Here is an 18606-nt window from a genome sequence, read left to right as displayed (position 1 = left end):
GTGTCTCTGTTTAGTTTCTGTTTCCATGATCTGTCCATTGGTGAGAGTGGGGTGTTAAGTGTCCCACTATTATTGATGTGCAATATGTGCTTTGAGCTTTAGTAAGGTTTCTTTTATGAATGTGAGTGCCCTTGCATTTGGAGCATAGATATTCAGGATTGAGAATTCATCTTGGTGTATTTTTTTCTTTGATGAATATGAAGTGTCCTTCCTTATCTTTTCTGATAACTTTTGGTTGAAAGTTGATTTCATTTGATATTAGAATGGCTACTCCAGCTTGTTTCTTGGAACCATTTGCTTGGAAAATTGTTTTCCAGCCTTTTACTCTGAGGTAGTGTCTGTGTTTGTCGCTGAGGTGTGTTTCCTGTATAGAGCAAAATGCTGGGTCTTTTTTATGTATCAGACTGTTAATCCCTGTCTTTTTATTGGGGAATTGAGTTCACTGATGTTGAGAGATATTAGGGACCAATGATTTTTTGTTTCCTGTTATTTTTGTTGTTGAGGTGGAATTATGTTTGTGTGACTATCTTCTTTTGGGTTTGTTGCAAGAAGATTACTTTCTTGCTTTTTCTAGGGTGTAGTTTCCCTCCTTGTGTTGGAGTTTTCCATCTATTATCCTTTGTAGGGCTAGATTTGTGGAAAGATATTGTGTAAATTTGGTTTTGTCATGGAATATCTTGATTTCTCCATCTATGTTAATTGAGAGTTTTTCTGGATATAGTAGCCTGGGCTGGCATTTGTGTTCTCTTAGGGTCTGTATGACATCTGCCCAGAATCTTCTGTTTTTCCTAGTTTCTGTTGAGAAGTCTGGTGAAATTCTAATAGGTCTGCCTTTATATATTGCTTGACTTTTTCCCTTACTGCTTTTAATATTCTTTGTTGTGCGTTTGGTGTTTTGACTATTATGTGACTCGAGGAATTTCTTTTCCGGTCCAATCTATTTGGATTTCTGTAGGCTTCTCTTTCTTTCTTTAGGTTAGGTAAGTTTTCTTCTATAATTTTGTTGAAAATATTTACTGGGCCTTTAAGTTGGGAATCTTTAATCTCTTCTATACCTATTATCATTAGGTTTGATCTTTTCATTGTGTCCTGAATTTCCTGTATGTTTTGGGGTAGAAGCTTTTTGCTTTTTGCATTCTCTTTGGCGGTTGTTTCAATGTTTTCTATAGTATCTTCTGCCACTGAGACTCACTCTTCTATCTCTTGTATTCTGTTGGTAATGCTTGCTTCTATGACTCCTGATCTCTTTCCTAGGTTTTCTATCTCCAGGGTTGTCTCCCTTTGTGATTTCTTTATTGTTTCTATTTTTGTTTTTAGATTCTGGATGGTTTTGTTCAATTCCTTCACCCGTTTGGTTGTGTTCTATAATTCTTTAAGGGATTTTTGTGTTTCCTGTTTAAGGGCTTCTACCTGTTTACCTGCGTTACCCTGTATTTCTTTAAGGTAGTTATTTATGTCCTTCTTAAAGTCCTATATCATCATCATGAGCTGTGATTTTATATCAAAATCTTGCTTTTTCTGCCATGTTGCAGTATCCAGGGCTTGATGTGGTGGGGGAACTGGGTTCTGATGATTCCACGTGGCCTTGGTTTCTGTCACTTATGTTCTTGACCTTGCCTCTTGCCATTTGCTTATCTTTGGTGTTAGCTGATCTTGCTGTCTCTGACAGTGGCTTGACCCTCCTGTAAGCCTGTGTGTCAGCATTCCTGGAGACCAGCTTTCTCCTAGCAGTATCTGGGTACACAAAGCTGTGGCATAGAGTCAGTTCCTGGCACTGGTGTAAACCGGAAGAATCCTGTCACAGACTGCTCCTCGGTTCTTGTGTCCTGAGGGCTCCAGGCCAGTTCCTTTAGGGTCAGAAATGTGAACAGAAGTGGTTGGTGGTCTCACCTGTGCTCTCAGTATTGTTCTTACTTCTGATAATCTAGCTCTTTCTCCACAGGATCTCAGTACAGAGAGCTGTGGCACAGGGTCAGCTCAGCCTCATAACGGTCTTAACTGTGCCATGCCCTGTTCATAAGAGTCTTGTTTGTTTTTTGAGACAGGGTTTCTTTGTGTATCCCTGGCTGTCCTGGAACTAGCTCTGTAGATTAACCTGGCCTCAAACTCACAGAGATCCACCTGTGTAAAGTACTGGGATTAAAGGCAGTGTCACCACTGCCCAGCTTCAGAGGAGTCTTTTGAAATCATCAAATAGATCTGAACATGGTGGAACATGCCTTAAATCCTAGCAAATGCAGCAAAGGCAGGCTGTTATCTGAGTCCCAGGCTAGCCTGGTCTACAGCATGTGTTCCAAGACAGCCAAGACTACAGAACGAAACCCTGTCTCAAAAGTAAAATCACTACACAGGTCCAAGATGTACAATCTGCCTCCTATCCATCCCCAACTAAAGTGAACACATACAAGAAATAAAAGTTCATTTTTCAAAACTATTTTTAATTAAGTAAAACAAAGATGGCCACAATCTGGTATCTCTCTTGGGATCTAATGTGTCAATAGCTGCTTCCATGGAAGAATAATCGTGATTCTGAGCATGCTGGCAGGTGCTTGCCAAGTGTCTGGGTTCTAATTTTACTACATGTGCCTCATTCTCAAACATACTTGCCCAGCTGGGCCACGGTGGCACTCGCCTTTAATCCCTGCAAAGCAAGGCCTATCCCTCAGAGGAAGGTTCAAGGATAACCTGGTTCCATACTTGCTCACAAATGAAAGAGCTGCCAACCAGTGATGACGTGAACAGACTGTGACCGGGAATGGCGGGATAATTGTGTCTGAAGAGGCAGGATCCAGACAAGCTGAGTAAAGAGACCTAACCAAGTTTATCCTTAGGTTAAATGTCAGACTGCATCTCTGTGCATTCTGCTTGAAAACTGGCATATGACATATTTCTGTGGGCTTAAAATGGAGTTGCAAATATATTAAAATATTAATTATTTTTCCTGGAAATCTTGAAATTGGTTTTCAAATTCTGGTTCCAGATTGAAAAACTGGGCTACATATTTCCACTTTTCACAGGGCATGTTTAGCCAACATATTGAAATGCATACAGTTGTTCACCTAAATTTGAGTTTGGAGTGGCATAATCTCAGCTTTATTTGGAGTGATGCTACAATTTGAAACTTAAGTACCTTGAAACTGATGCACCTTAAAGGTGTATGATAAACTCATCTAAATGAATATTTGATTAAAATACTATTAAAAACTCTAAATCTGTGTCAATATTTTAGATTTATTTTGTCATATGTGTATGAATATTTTGCCTACATGTGAGTATACATCATGTGTATGCTTGTGCCCAAGGAAGTCAGAAGAGTGTGACAGATTCCTTGGAGCTGGAATTACAGACAACTGTGAACTTCCATGTGGGCACTGGGAATGAAGTCCAGACAGGCCCTTTGTAAGAACAGCAAGTGCTCTTAACTGCTGAATCATCTCTCCAGCGCTGCTTCTCAATTTTAATGATGGTCTTGGCATCTGTCCTTGGCCAATGGATACTTCTTTTGCTGGACTTATATCCCAATATGGAGAGGCAGAAGAGAGTCCAGGTATACACTTGGATCTGGCCATGGGGCACCTTCAGCTGGGAAAAGGAAAAAAAACGGAATCTGATTTCTCAAGGCCGGCCTCAGTCTCCCATGGAAATCTGCCCATCATTTTCAGTTGTTCTAGGTAAGAACACTTGGCCACTTTTGACAAGAGAGACAGGAATCTTGAGAAGCATTCTGTGTTTACCTCTTTCTTCTGGCTGGCTCACCAGGTCTTATAGACATGGATCTGAAGTCCCGAGCCACAGGCCAAAGTATGCAGATTCTTGTGAACTCCAGCAAAGAATTAGACAGGGAAATGTCTAGAAACAGAGATAGAGACAGTTTCCAGGGAATGGGAGTGCACTAGTGTGTTGAGCCCCCAAGCACCCAGCCATGGACCTGTGACCCCATGACCTTTATAGTCATTTACACAGCTTCACCTCTCTCCTGTTTGTATATTGTACTTTTCCCGAGTATGAAATCCAGGTAGCAGTCCTTCCAGTCTTTCTCTGTCAACTGGCTTCTTTCCTATGTTGATCTTGATGTGGCTTTCTCCTGCAACTCTTCCCTGCCCCATTCCAACCCTGCTTACTGTTTTTCCTTACCTTTGCCATAGCTGGTGCCACTGTTTTAGTTGTTTGGACAATCACTCTCTTAATCCTGCTTACAGTCTATCACCTTCTCAAATATATCTATGAAGCACTCAAGCAACAGTTTCCCTGACTGGCTTTGACTACCTTTAACTCCTAATTGGACTTTGGAGATTATCCAACTTCTTCACTCAAAGGAACCCAATAAGCAATATCTCTCCATAGACATATCCAGTTATCACTCCCTCACTGGACTCTACTAACTGAATCTAAACATATGTTTTTGTTTCCTTACATCTCCTTGCTCACTAGTTGAGGGTGCAGTCTTCTAGCTATTTCGTTCTTACATATGGCAACTCAGGAACCTACTTGCCTCACCAGAATGCAGTGATTTATCTGGGCCAATCAAATAGAAATATCACTATGCAGTTAAAAATCCAAAAGCCAAATATTGTTTAAGACAGACAGCCCATGATCAGGCTCTATGGGAGGGCACATGGGACCAGGTCTCCTGGTTAGTGTCTCACTTAGATCTACCTGCTATTATAATTGTCTCCTTTTTGGCTCCTGTTTCCTTAATCTTTTAGTTTTATTGCTATCTTCTGATTACAAGTCAGTAAGAGCCAGATGGCACGGGTTCAGGAATATCATCTGTTAACCATCAGCTTCAGTGCTTGGGGCACATCCCTGAAACTATTTCACAATGCTTTCTATGATAATCACCCTTACCCCTCAACAAAATACAACTCAAACCTTTCATAGCGTAAGGTCCTACATGCCTATGACAGACCAACAGTGCCAGTCACTTCTCAGCTCTGTTTGTTTGTTGTTTTTTATTTTTTTTAAAAAAAGATTTATTTATTTATTTATCATGTATACAGTGACTTGCATATTATGTATATGTGCCTGCAGGCCAGAAGAGGGCACCAGATCTCATAGATGGTTATGAGCCACCAAGTGGTTGCTGGGAATTAAACTCAAGACCTCTGGAAGAGCAGCCAGTGCTCTTAACCTCTGAGCCATCTCTCCACCCCACCTTCTCAGATTTGAAGCAGTTTCAGTGGAAAGAAGACCTTGATCTAGTGTTAGTGACTAGACCTTGCTCATCTTGGGATGGAGGGGGAGGGGACTGTAGAAACAAAAAGGCCCAGAATGAAAGCACACCCCCACCCTCACACACATAACCACTTCAACACAGAACCTAACTGCCTTAAGCCTGATCCAGTAACTGGCGATGCCTTATGCATCATGGGATCCCCAGTGGCCCTTGGGGCCTCCTAAGTGGCCAGGCTCAGGAAGGACAGTAACATGGACACTTCTTGTCTACACAGATATGACATCACACAAATGGCCTATGTACAAAGGTCAAGTAACTTACCCACTGATAAAAAAGGACCCCCTTCCATCTCAGAAGGGAGATTGTCTCTGAGAATTTTCTGTGTTTCTGTTTCTCCTGTAATACACATTCTTTATTAAACCTCATATCAGTTCTCATTTGGTAAATAATTCTATCCCTATCAGCTAATTATGTACAGCCTGACATCTAGCAGGCATCGAAAGAAAAACCTCTAGATTTGGGTTCTGTTTTCCAAGTTGAATAGTAAAACTTTACCTTATTTGGCTAACTTTGAGAACAGTATATTAAAATAATTAAACAGTAAGACCTTTGAGAATGCATGGGGTTTCTTTTTTTTTTAAAGGACTTGCACTTAATTATTTGTAATTTTGTTATTTATGTATTTACTTTTGAGAGAGTGTCTCATGTAGCCCTGGTTGGGCTGGAACTCAAGGATGACCTTGAATTTCAGATTCTACCACATCTACCTGAGTGCTGGGAATACAGGTGTACATACTTTCCCAGGTTTTCTATGATCAAAGTCAGGGTTCAATGAAAGAGAAGCAAACACTCTTCCAGCTGACATACACCCCTAGCCCAGCTTGTGTTATAGTATGTCAAAACTATAAATATCCTAAGGACTCAAATAACTAATGGAACACTAGAATGACAACAGAAAACAAGGCTTCAGGACTCTGCCAGTACAGACTAGATAAACTGTCCAAAGAGAGTGACTGCGTGTGCTTTTGCTGTATCAGCAGATCACATGGGACATGCTTAATTTCCTCACCTACTGGGCCAAGAACATAGTCTAAGCCACACCCTGTGGCTAACAGACTGGTCATCTTAGGTTAAGTTGTCACTTGACCTTTTCTACCACTCCACCCCAACCCCACCCGCCCCTGCCCAGCCTGGGCTCCACAGGGTTCAACCAGGGATCTTTCTCTCAGCAGTTCAGGCCCCAAACCCTCAGCCAGATCCTGAGCAAAATCCTGCTGGGTCAGAGCCCATGAAGTCCCAGGCCAACCTCAGCCCTTGTCCTGTCCCTATTCCCTCATCCAGCTTCCACTCCGCCACCCCGTGCAACCCCTGCTCTCTTCTCAGAATCCCTGTCCTCTGGGGTCTCTCTAGCACCCCAGACTCTAGCACAGGCCCCTGTGGCTCAGTCCATTCCAGTGGCCATGCGTATGTAAGAGCTTTTGCCTAGGATGCAGTGAGTGGGTTGTGGGGTTCAAACTCTGGCTGCCTCAAGTGGGGAGTCCTGTCTGGCTGGGTTCAGGGATAGCTGGGAGGAATGGACATTCTAGGAGTGGGCAGAGCTAAGGAACCTGAAGTTTTCCTATGTTTCTGGCAGCCTTGGACAGTTCAGGATTAGGCTAGGGTGCCTTTAGGTCATGGAAAGGAAAAGCTTCTCCATATCACCTGCGAGCCATATTTCTTCAGTAGTCTGGAGTCATGGCTGTCCTTGTCCTAGCTCTTTCAGAGCATGTGGATTCCTCTTGATGATTAATCATGATTTGTCTCTGACTCATACCAATCATTTCCTCTGGGTGTCTAGAGACATGGCACTGCAACCCTGGCCACCAACCTGCCCTGCTCTCTCAGAGGTCACAGGCTCACTCCGTGCCAACAGATCCCTCCAACACTTGCTCATTCCTGTTCTAGGCCAGACCACAGCAGCCCCACCCTGCTTTCTGCCCTATTCCCAACCCTGGTGCTTCAGACCTTAACACAGAGTCTCCATTTGACCCCACTTCCCTCTTATTCATCCCTCCAGTAAAATTCACATATACCTCTGCTTCCTCACTGTTCTTCAAGAACTGCCCCCTCCCTGCTCCAATCCTCTATTTGAAGGTCACTGCTCTCAACATTGGCCTTGGCCACCCACTTCTGCTCAACAGGGATTCTTCATGGCCCCAAACCACCCTGGTCTTTTTTTTTTTTTTGCACTAGTCCCTTCTCTTTGTTCTATTCCTTAGCCTTTCAGGTCCCTCTGGCCTCTCCTAGTCAGCTGCTGGCTCTCTCCTCTCTACTAATCTTTGTACTGGCATTCCTGGGAATTCTTCTCCTGCCTGGGAAACCTCACCATGGCCTATGACTTCAAGCTGTATCTACTTCACATCACATTGACATTTGGTTCCTAGACCTCTCTTGAAGTTCCCATGGAACTTCAATCTTTCCATGTCAAAATTGAAATTGATTCTGGACCTGATGTCACGGGCTTGTTAGCCCAGTTATGTGGGAGAATAAAGGAGTTTAAGTCTATCCTGGGCTACAGACAACATTTAAGGTCTACCTGGGTACTTACTGAGATACAGTCTCAAAATAAAAAATAAAAACAGGGCTAGGGATGTAGCTCAGTGGTAGAGTGCTCTCCTAACATTCAGGAGAGCTGGTTCAGTCCCCAGCACTAAAATAGATTAGATAGATTGATGGATGATGACTGCTGAGATGGCTTAGCTGGCTAAAGTTGCTCAGTGGTAGAGTGGTAGATTGGTAGAGTACTTGCCTAACATTCAGGAGACCCTCGTTCAGTCCCCTATACTGAAACAAACAAACAAACAAACAAACAAACACGCTAAGATGACTTAGCTGGCTAAAGCATTTGCTCTGCAATCTTTACAACCCATAAACTTACCTAAAGCTGGAAAAGAGAGAACCAGCTTCACAAATTTATCCTCTTAACTCTATGAATGCATGATGGTATGAGCCCATCCCCGTTAATAAATACAGTGTTTAAGGATTTAGTCACTTTTCTGTTTTCCCACTCTGCTTGTCACAGCCATTTACCTGCTGGACCAAGTCAGGCATCTGGGAGTCATGCTGGAGTCCTCCTTCTGTATTCACCTAGTCTCCAAGCCTAAGGCTGTCTTAGCTACTTTTATTCTAAGAAAGGCATCACATCATTGCTCACCCACTTCTCATTCCAACCATCCTTTAGCTCTACTGTAAAGCAAGCTAGCCTAGCCCAATTCTGCTATTGAGTGCTCTGGTTTGTCTTTATTTCTCTTCTTTTTTTCTTCTTTCTTCTTCCTCCTCTCATGACCTTGTCATGGCCATCATTGTCATCCTCTTCCTCCTCCTCCTTTTATTTTCTTTTTACTGAGCTAGGGTCACTCATCCTTGTGAAGTGGAAACTTCTGATTGTGTCATGTGATACAGACTCAGGTGATGTTTTGCTAAGGCAAGGCCTGTGAGAGGACACGTGATGTTTAGAGATGAATAGACTTAACAGACAGTGACAGGGTACTTGCATAGCTAGCTGTGTAATGATTTGTTTGTCTTGTGTCTTTGCCGACCTCACTGTTTGAGTGTTCACAGCAGAGAACTCCTGGCATTCTAGCTGGACCTGGTTGCTCCCACTGACTTGTGCCCATTCAGCAGTGGCCTGGTAGTTTCTGTTGGATTGTGCTACCACTGACACTTTTGAACCGTACTGTTGGTATCCTGACACTACTGAACTGGACTGCTGGTATCCTGACAACAGATTGGAATTGCCCCCAAAGAACTAATTCTAAATATGTCCAAATCCCCTGTCTTATTTGCTATGTTTTCTCCGGTAGCTTTGGACAATTGGCTAGAAGGGGGTGTTGAAGCATTTGACAACACTTATTAAAGTAGGTTTTGAAAAATCTAAGCCTACATCCTTGGCTCTCTTGAACTGTGCAGACCAGGCTAGCCTTGAACTCATAGAGATCTGCCTATCTCTGCTCCCTGAGAGCTGGGATTAAAGTCTTGTACTCAGAGATCAGCTCATCTTCATTTTTCAGTTCTCAGTTCTAGTGTTAAGGACTCTGACACCAGTTTTGTTCATATACCCAAAGGCAAACATTGTTTTAGCTTTTACTTGTTCCTAGCCCTTATATTCAGCACAGGTACTGCACATACCATAACGTATTTCACCTGCTTACACATCCATACTGAGACCAGAGACTGTATCTTCTCCATTTCTGTCTCCAAGTAGCTCATGGTCTGTTCAGTAGAATAATTCTGTGGAACAAATGGAACAATTATATCATATCTGGCAAGCCATTGGCATAAGTATTTTCCAATACTAGTCATCTATATAATAAAGTTATTAAAACCGACGGTCACACATTAAATTATTCAAAGAAGAAGACTGTAATTGTTCTAAAGGACTTTGCCTATGAAGTTACATAGTTGGCTCCCAGGCTGGAAAGTACCTCTGTCTTGGTGAAGGTCTCACATTGTTTTTAGACTTGTAGATGGCCTTGGCAAACGGGGGCAATGTGTATTTGGAGGGAACGTCTGAGGAACGCTGAAGTGATAACGAGACAATAGAGTCCTGTTCTACACAATCCCTTTTTTCCTTGAGCTCAGCAAACAGATACCTTCCTGTAAGAGTCTGGGGTGCTGGACTTTTAGTGTCTCCAGAAAAACTTGCACCGAAGCCAATTCCTCATGTGAAGTATTAGGAGGTGGGTTTTTTTTTTTTTTTTGATTAGGTCATAGGTCACCAGATCTTTGGTATACATGGGGTAATGCATCAATGTACTAAAGGATGAATTGGGCAATGGGATATCGTCTTCCCTCTTATTTATGCTTTTTTTTTTAAAGACACAGTTTCTCTCTGTAGCCCTTGTCTATTCTGCTACTATGTAGACCAGGCTGGCCTTGAACTCTCAGAGACTCACCTGCCTTTGCCTCCTGAGTGCTGGAATTAAAGGTATAGACCGACATGGCTCAGCTGGCACTGGGCTATCTTAAATGAGTCTATTATAAAGCCTAGCTGTTCCTGGATTTTGAATGCTTCTCTTTCACGGTGTCAAGTCCTGTACCTCCTTAGGACTCTGCAGAGTCCCCCCCAACAAGAATTACTTCAGTAATATAGTCTCTTATTCTTGGACCTCCTAGCTTCTAGAATGACAAACAAGATAAGCCTGTGTTCTTTATAAAAATATATTGTCTGTAGTACTAGTCACGGTAACCACTGTTAAGACAACTAGGCACTTAGAAGGAGTGCTGGGGTCCAGCTCAAGCATTCAGGTATTGAGGTAGGACACAGCATTCAAAGATCAAAGGCTGATGACCTTTTGGTAACTCTCTCTGCCTGTTCTGGGGGCCAGGAGCTGCTGGTTTCTGGCGATTTTACTCTTTGTTTAACTCTTTGCTATACTGTGGCCAAAACTGCTGACTTCTGGTAATTTTTCTCTTTACTCTTTGCTATTTTGTGGCCAAAAGCACTGGCTTCTGGTAATTTAATGACTGCTGATAACAGCAGGGGAAAAGAATCTCAATCTCTCTCTCTCTCTCTCTCTCTCTCTCTCTCTCTCTCTCTTTGTTAAAGAATCATTTTTCTTTTTTTCTTTTCCTTTTCTTTATTGGTTATTTTATTTATTTACATTTCAAATGTTTCCCTCTTCCTGATTTCCCCTCTGCAAATCCCCCATCCCTCCTCCCCTTTGCCTGTGTGAGGTTGCTCACCCCATTCCCACCTTACCACTCTAGCATCCCCTTATGCTGAGGTATTAAGCCTCCACAGGTCAAAGGGCCTCCCCTCCCATTGATGCCATACATACTCTGCTATGTATGTAGCTGGAGCCATGGGTACCTCCATGTGTACTCTTTTGTTGTTAGTTTAATCTCTGGACGCTCTGGTGGTCAGGTTAGTTGATACTGTTGTTTTCCTATGGGTTACAATCCTTCAGCTCAAGAATCTTTTTTTTTCTTCTTTTTTTTTTTCTTTTTGAGGAGTTGGGGACTGAACTCAGGGCCTTGCGTTTGCTAGGCAAGCGCTCTACCACTGAGCTAAATCCCCAACCCCTCAGCTCAAGAATCTTAATTACTTTGGTTCTTTTCTCATTTACTCAGGCCTTTTGCTGGCCAGGCATTCCTTAAGTCTGTGAGCCAGAGAGAAAAGAAAAGAAGGAAAGAAAGGCACATACACAGAAATGTACACACACAATAGATGAAGCTGAAGGAGGCTGCCACTGCACTGTCACTTTATTGTGGTTCTTAGTTTTTATACTTTCTCAAGATAATTGATCGCATGGTTTTCTAAACACTCTTACATTCCATTCCATATGTTTATAGTAAATTTAAGGCATCATGTTATAGATGGATAAAACTTAAGGAGTTACAGAAGAATCGTTTACATGTCTTTCCATTAAGACTAGTACCTGACTAAACATTCATTATCTGTTATTAGCTCCATAAGTTCATTGTAAGTTTAAAGCAGTAATTTTATGTCATAATGTAGCATGGATTTGTCAAGAAACAAATCTTCTGCCTTGTGTCTTATTATTTGTCTTGTATAAAGAAATTAGTGAATCATTTATTTTCTGTCCTTGCACCTATAGTAAATTGTCTGTTCCCATTTTGTGACTTTTAGTTATTAGACAGTGGTTTCAATTCTAGCCTACTAGGAATGTTTTCCTTATTAATAAATTTGTTCTAAGACTGTTTTTTTTCCTAGTGCAGTTAGCCTGTTCTGACACATGGAGGTTTGCAGAGCTCTAATTGCAGCTTTTATTCTATAGGGGGCTTGAACTTACTTGTATTAATTTAGGAGTTCTATAAAATCATAATCAGAAATTATAAAATCATCCATTCATCTCCACAGTGTTACTACATGAAAATGCATCTTAATATTGATTCTGTAGGATTCTGGGGAGGCTGATGCTCAGGAATCATTAGGCTATGTAATAGTTGCAGGAAATACAGTAGCAAGAAGCAATCCTTGGATGAAGTCTCTGAGGACCCTGCATCTCACACAGAGAAGACCCGTGGCAGCCATGCAAAGCAGTGAGCCAGCTCCAGAAAACTCATTTGCTTGTCATAGCCTTTCCTAGATGGCTTCCGATGAAGGGGAGCTTTCTATCTTCATTTAAAAAGAATGAAAACATTTTAGCTACTTTACCAAGGAGGACTAATAAATGACAGATATATCTCATACCACTTTTACTTTCATTTTAGAATACCCAAGCTAGAATTTTGAAATTTATCCTATTATGTGAAATCCAAATGTGTCTCTGTGATGCTTTGCTTTAATCATCAAGTTGACACAAGCTAGAGTCACCTGGGAAAAGTGTCTCCGTGATGGATTGTCCAGTGGGTTGACCTGTGGACACATCTGTGGGGATGGTCTCAATTAAGTTAGTTGATGTAAGAATACATAGCCCACTTTAGATGACACAATTTTCTAGGCAAGAATTCCTGAACTGTGCAGTAGAGAAGTTGTGCAGAGCAAGTGAACATATATATTCATTCATTTCTCTCTGTTCTCTACTGTGGATGTGATATAACCAGCTATTAGAAGTTCCTGCCTTGATTCCCCACCATGATAGACTGTATTCTGGAATTGTAAGTTGAAATAATCTCCCTTCCTCTCTAAGTTGCTTTTTGTTGGGGTATTTTATCACAGAAGCAAAACTAGAATAATTTTTAAGAAGGGAGATAACTTTGATCATGGAGGTCTCTAAGACTATGTTGGCTATGATGGAAACCCAAATTTAGTCCCTGTCCTCCATATCACCCTGGTGTTAAGGTGGCAGGGGCTGCAGAGACTTGGTGTTGTAGGTACCACTCACAGGCTGGCTGAAATTAGCCTCATAATCCTCAAGTCCTTTCACAACAGGTTTATTTTTTGTTTTACTCTCCTGCTCTCCTCCCCCTTCTCTTTGTGTGTGTGTGTGTGTGTGTGTGTGTGTGTGTGTGTGTGTGTGTGTGTTAAGAGCTCTCTTGTAATGGATTCCTACTCAAGAGCCCTGTGGTCAAGCACACTAAGTGTTGCTGACTTGGTACTTGAGCAGTTTACCTGGCATCCTCATGAATCTCCCTTCAGCAATGACCCAAGACCTCATGGCCAGGTAACTGTACACTCTGTCCAGCATAGGAAAATCCCCACTTCATTTGCATCTTGAAACAGAGTACACAGTGATACTTGAGTAGATTAGATGAGCTTTTTTGGTATCTAAAAAGAAAACCAGAGAAACATGTCAGGGAACCAGGCCATCCAGGAAGCTGATAACTGGGAAGAATTTAGTAATCAGAAGTTTATTTTAAAACTGGCTGAGCATAGACAGTCTTCAGTCTGAAATCTGCTTTGCTGAGGTGATTTGGGAATTTGTGGTATAAGATGGTAGGGTTGCACTGTGGAAATAAGTCTGCTGGTTCCTCAGGAAACTGGACATAGTACTACCTGAGGACCCAGCTATACCATTCCTGGGCATAAAGCCAAAAGATGCTCCAACATACAACAAGGACACATGCTGCACTATGTTCATAGAAGCCTTATTTATAATAGCCAGAAGCTGGAAAGAACCCAGATGCCCTTCAGCAGAGGAATGGATACAGAAAATGTGGTACATTTACACAATGGAGTACCACTCAGCTATTAAAAACAATGACTTTATGAAATTCATAGGCAAATGGATGGAACTAGAAAATATCCTGAGTGAGGTAACCCAACACAAAAGAACAAACATGGTATGCATTCACTGATAAGTGGATATTAGCCCCAAAGCTAGGAATACCCAAGATACAATTTACAGACCACATGAATTTCAAGAAGAAAGAAGACCAAAGTGTGGATGCTTCAGTCCTTCTCAGAATGGGGAACAAAATGCTCACAGGAAGAAATATGGAGACAAAGTGTGGACAGAGACTGAGAGAAAGGTCATCCAGAGAGTGCCCCACCTGAAGATCCATACCATATACAGTCACCAAACCCAGGCACTATTGTGGATGCCAGGAAGTGCATGCTGACAAGAGCCTGATATAGCTGTCTCCTGAGAGGCTGTGCCAGAGCCTGACAAATATAGAGGCTGATGCTTGCAGCCAACCATTGGACTGAGAATGGGGTCTCCAATGGAGGAGTTTGATAAAGGGCTGAAGGAGCTGAAGGTTTTGCAACCCCACATGAAGAACAACAATACCAACCAACCAGACCCACCAGAGCTTCCAGGGAAGATACCACCAGTGACCAATGGCTCCAGCTGCATATGTAGCAGAGGCTGGACTTGCCTGGCATTAATGGGAGGAGAGGCTCTTGGTCCTGTGAAGGCTTGATGCCCCAATGTAGAGGAATGTCAGGGCAGGAAAGAGGGAGGGGTGGGTGGGTGGGTTGGGGAAGTCCCCTCATAGAAGCAGGGGAAGGGGATAAAGGATAGGGGTCTGCCAGAGAGGAAACTGGGAAAGGGGATAACATTTGAAATGTAAATAAAGAAAATATCCAATAAAAGAAAAAAAAAGTAAAAAGGAAAATACAAAGAAAAAAAAAACGAAGGTAGGGTTGCCTAATTCAAAGAGAAGAGTGACTATAGAGGGGAGGTGTTCTTACCCTGGTATTCAATATTCATTATTCTTTATGGGGAGATGTTCAGAAAATGGTAGTGTCGGGGTGGTCTAGGACACAGTTTTCAGGCTTTTGAAGCCAAAAGTCGCCTACCAGAAGTCTGAAATGAAATGTCAGTGTTTACAGTAAAAATGAAATAGTTGGGACTGGAGATATGGCTCAGCATTTTGGAGCACTTACTGCTCTTCCAGAGGGGCTGAGTTCTGTCCCCAGTGTCCACTTCAGGTGGTTTACTACTGCCTGGCCATCTATACCTCCTTTTGACCTCCACAGGCACTTGCGCACATTCACTCACAAAGCAACACATACACTGCACATAAATAAAAAGCCACAATCCCTGGCCCACACTCCCAAGGCCCTCCTGGGACCTTCACTGGTGCCAGCCTCCCAGCTCGCCGAATTTGAAGGACCTCACCTTGAATGTGAGTTAAGCCTGCAAGCTTCTGAAGCATCCATAACAGAACAGATTCCCCAGTAGACCCCTCAGCAGCCTTTTCTGCCCAATCAGCTGTTGCCTGCTTGGTGAGATGGCTGCTTAACTTTTATGTTAGCAGAGCATTACTAGGAATGTTTGTGTGAGTAAACCAAGAATATTCGAGAGGTAAATCCTGTGTGGGGCATCCTAATTGCCAAGCACCTTACAGTCCTCAGGTGTGCTCTCCTCTCTGGGGATGGTAATTCACACCTGTAAACCCAGCATTTTGAAGGCTGGCTGGAGTATTGTTATGAGACTGAGATCGGGTTGAGCTACAAAGTGACTTCCAGGCAGAGTGAGTGGGAACCTATTTAGAACTACAAACGAAACCCTCAAACAAACAAGAAAACATGCAAAGCCAGTTGGAGACTAATAAACAAAAACCGTGTGCATATATGATCTCCAAATTAGTGAGTTTGGCTAAAAAAAAAAAAGTGGGTAAGAAATAGCAAGGTAAGCAGCAGGATGTATGTAGGTTTGATTTAGATTTTTTTTGAATTTTTATGAGCAGGTGTTCTTTTAGTAGTTTCTAGAGTATCAAGATTCTCTTAATTTAAGCTTTAAATTCAACAGTATAATCTCAACAGTAAAAAAAATAGTTGGAACTCAGGTCATGAAATCCCCTTTGAGGTTTCTGACAGCGGCACCTGCAAGCCTCATGGCCCCGCCTTTTCTGGACACCGGTCCTCTAGGTGCCAGGTTACTACACGGGAAAGTGCAATTACCCTCTGAGCCATTGAGCTGATAGATAAAAAATAATAAAAATTAAACCAGCACACGTTTTTCAGTTACTCCCGAGAAAACCATTTTTCAGCTTTGGTTTTCTTGTTGATCAATTTCCATATTTCCTAGTACTTGTTGGCTGTTTACAATTCCTCAATTCAAAAGGCCAATGATACACTAAACTCATCTCTTGTGACCTTAAACACAATCCTTCCAGCTCCTTCCAGCTCTGGCTGGCTGTCTCACTACAGTTCTTCAAGTTGCTTCTTGAGTGCATTCTTCGTCTTTTCATTTCTTCCTATTGCTGAAGCCACTACATAGTTTGATCACACACCTTGAAGAAATCAAGCTGGTACTGGTTTGGTAGCTTCCTCCACGCTGGGTAGCTTTCGTAGTATCAGAAGTTCTAGGGAGGCTGTGGAGCAATCCCACTTGGTTTTCTCCATACTGTCCTTTGAGCATTGTATCTTGGCTGTTTAAATAATGTTTTGATTTTGACTAACTTCATTGTGGTGTCTCTGTCTGTCTCTGTGGGTGTGTGTGTGTGTGTGTGTGTGTGTGTGTGTGTGTGTGTGTGTGTGTTGTAAATGATTGAAACTTGGTGTTTCATGTGTGGTACACAAGCACTTACCACTGAGCTGCACCCCCTTCTTGCCTTCTGCTCTTCTCTATCTTGTCACAGCGGCTTTGCCTTCATTCATCTATCCATCCCCGCCCTGCACTAATATGCAGAGGCTTCCAGTACAGATGCCATTTGTTATGGGTGGAGACTCAGGCTCTGATAGCCCCTGTGGAAAAGAAAGAAACCCAGGAGACTGCTGAGTCACTGATGCCTCACGCCCGTCTTTTTGTTCCTTTTCCCATACCATCCAGGGTCCACAGGGCTGAGACTTTCTACGAAAGATAAGCACAGTTAGTTCTTCATTAAATGAGGAAGAGAAGAGGGGAAAGAGAAGAAAATACAGAAGACCCGTTAGGGGTGGCAAACAGTAACCTTTGCATTCTTCATCAGGCTCTGACTGGTTTGCCAGGCTTTGGGAACACCCATATAGAAGGGGAGGGGGAGGGATTAGGGGGCTGATGGACAGGAAACCGGGAATAACATTTGAAATGTAAATAAGAAATACCCAATTTAATGAAAATGGAAGGAAAAAAAAGAAAAGCCTGCTCTAGGAAGAAGAAGAAGAAGAAGAAGAAGAAGAAGAAGAGGAAAGGAAGAGGAAGAAGAAGGAAGAAGGAAGAAGAAGAAGAAGAAGAAGAAGAAGAAGAAGAAGAAGAAGAAGAAGAAGAAAAGAAGAAGAAGAAGAAGAAGGGGAATTATTACCAGCAGGGGGGGGAGCTTTTTTTTTTTTTTTTTTTTTTTTTTTTTTGGGGCCTTGCTAGGCAAAGTGGGAGCTTAACATACAGAAGCTCTTGGTCCAATCTTTGGGGATAGAATGGGAGACTTCCAGCACCTACCCCTTCCTATCTCTCAGGAAGAGAGGGAAGAAAGGATCTAAAAGCATTTGTAGTGGTGCTCAATGTGGGCACAGTAGACAGCTGAACCCCAGGCCTTGGTCACATTGTAGTAGCACTACTTACCACGGGAGTCCTTCACCAACTGTGTAATTCTATCACTCCCTATTAAAAACGGGCTCCATTTGACTGTCACTGTGTCTTTTATTACAAGCCCAGTAGAATACACCATAAAATGTGACAGCCTCATGTTAAGGAATCTTTCTGGGAGGGTCCTGAGCCTCTGTGTTATTATTAATAAGAATATAGGACCTGGAAACATTTCCTTACCGTAATTTACTAAGTCAGAACAAGTGCTATTGTTGTAGTGGACGCACTTCCTCTGCCATGACACGACCACTGGGAATCATGAAGCCAAGTTGTTGTGGTGACCTACAGAACACCCTGGCCCACAGCCTTGACAATGATATAAGCAGACAACCAGAACCATAATAACAGTAACGAGGCTGAGAGCCTCACCTGAGCCCTCTGCTGGCTTCAGATGTATGTAATTTTGCCCCCCTCCCCTGTCACATATAACATACTCGAAAACCTGAAACCATAAGAATCAGTCCACATGCACGCAAAAGAACATGGTGCTGCCAGGGAATGAGAATAAGGAAGATTTCTGTTTCATACTGGCAGAAGCTTTACCACTGTCCCCAACACCCCCACCCCCCCAAGCAAAGTACAGAATGATTCAGCACATAACGTTTGTCTTTTTAAGAAAGGGGAAATTAGAGTTACATATAGAATTTTAGTATATCCAAACTCATCCTATATACACAGTGTAGTTTGCAAAGGGCATCCTAGAAGGATAAACTGGAATAAAAAAACGAGTGGAGGGGCTATAGAGAGATCTCAGGGACTAAGACTGCTCTTGTAGAGGATCAGAGTCCAGGTCTCAGCTCACAAATTCCGTAACTCCAGCTCCAGGGCACCCTGTGCTATCTGTCTCCTTCTCTTCCAAGGGACTGAGTTCGTGTATATAAACCCATATTCAGAAACAGCATGTACTCTTAAAACTAAAAACTTAAAAACAAGCAAAAAGGAAAAAGAAAAAAACCTGGAGCAGAACAAATGAGGGATGGGCGATCAGGGATAGGAAGATACTTTGTTTCACTATTTCAAAGGTTAAATTTT

The 18606-nt window shown here is 42.4% G+C and overlaps 1 long non-coding RNA gene across 1 annotated transcript; it reads right to left on the bottom strand.

The window, feature by feature from the left end:
• Nucleotides 1-3615: 3615 nt before the first annotated feature.
• On the bottom strand, nt 3616-13586 carry LOC116883842. The gene is made up of 3 exons (XR_004385798.1): nt 13233-13586; nt 9344-9445; nt 3616-3849 (listed from the first exon to the last, which is right to left on the bottom strand). It is a non-coding gene; the product is annotated as an uncharacterized LOC116883842 (long non-coding RNA).
• Nucleotides 13587-18606: the final 5020 nt, after the last annotated feature.

Source organism: Rattus rattus, chromosome 14 (genome assembly GCF_011064425.1).
Source record: "Rattus rattus isolate New Zealand chromosome 14, Rrattus_CSIRO_v1, whole genome shotgun sequence".
Taxonomy (NCBI): Eukaryota; Metazoa; Chordata; class Mammalia; order Rodentia; family Muridae; genus Rattus; species Rattus rattus.
This window is presented reverse-complemented; position numbering and strand designations above follow the sequence as displayed.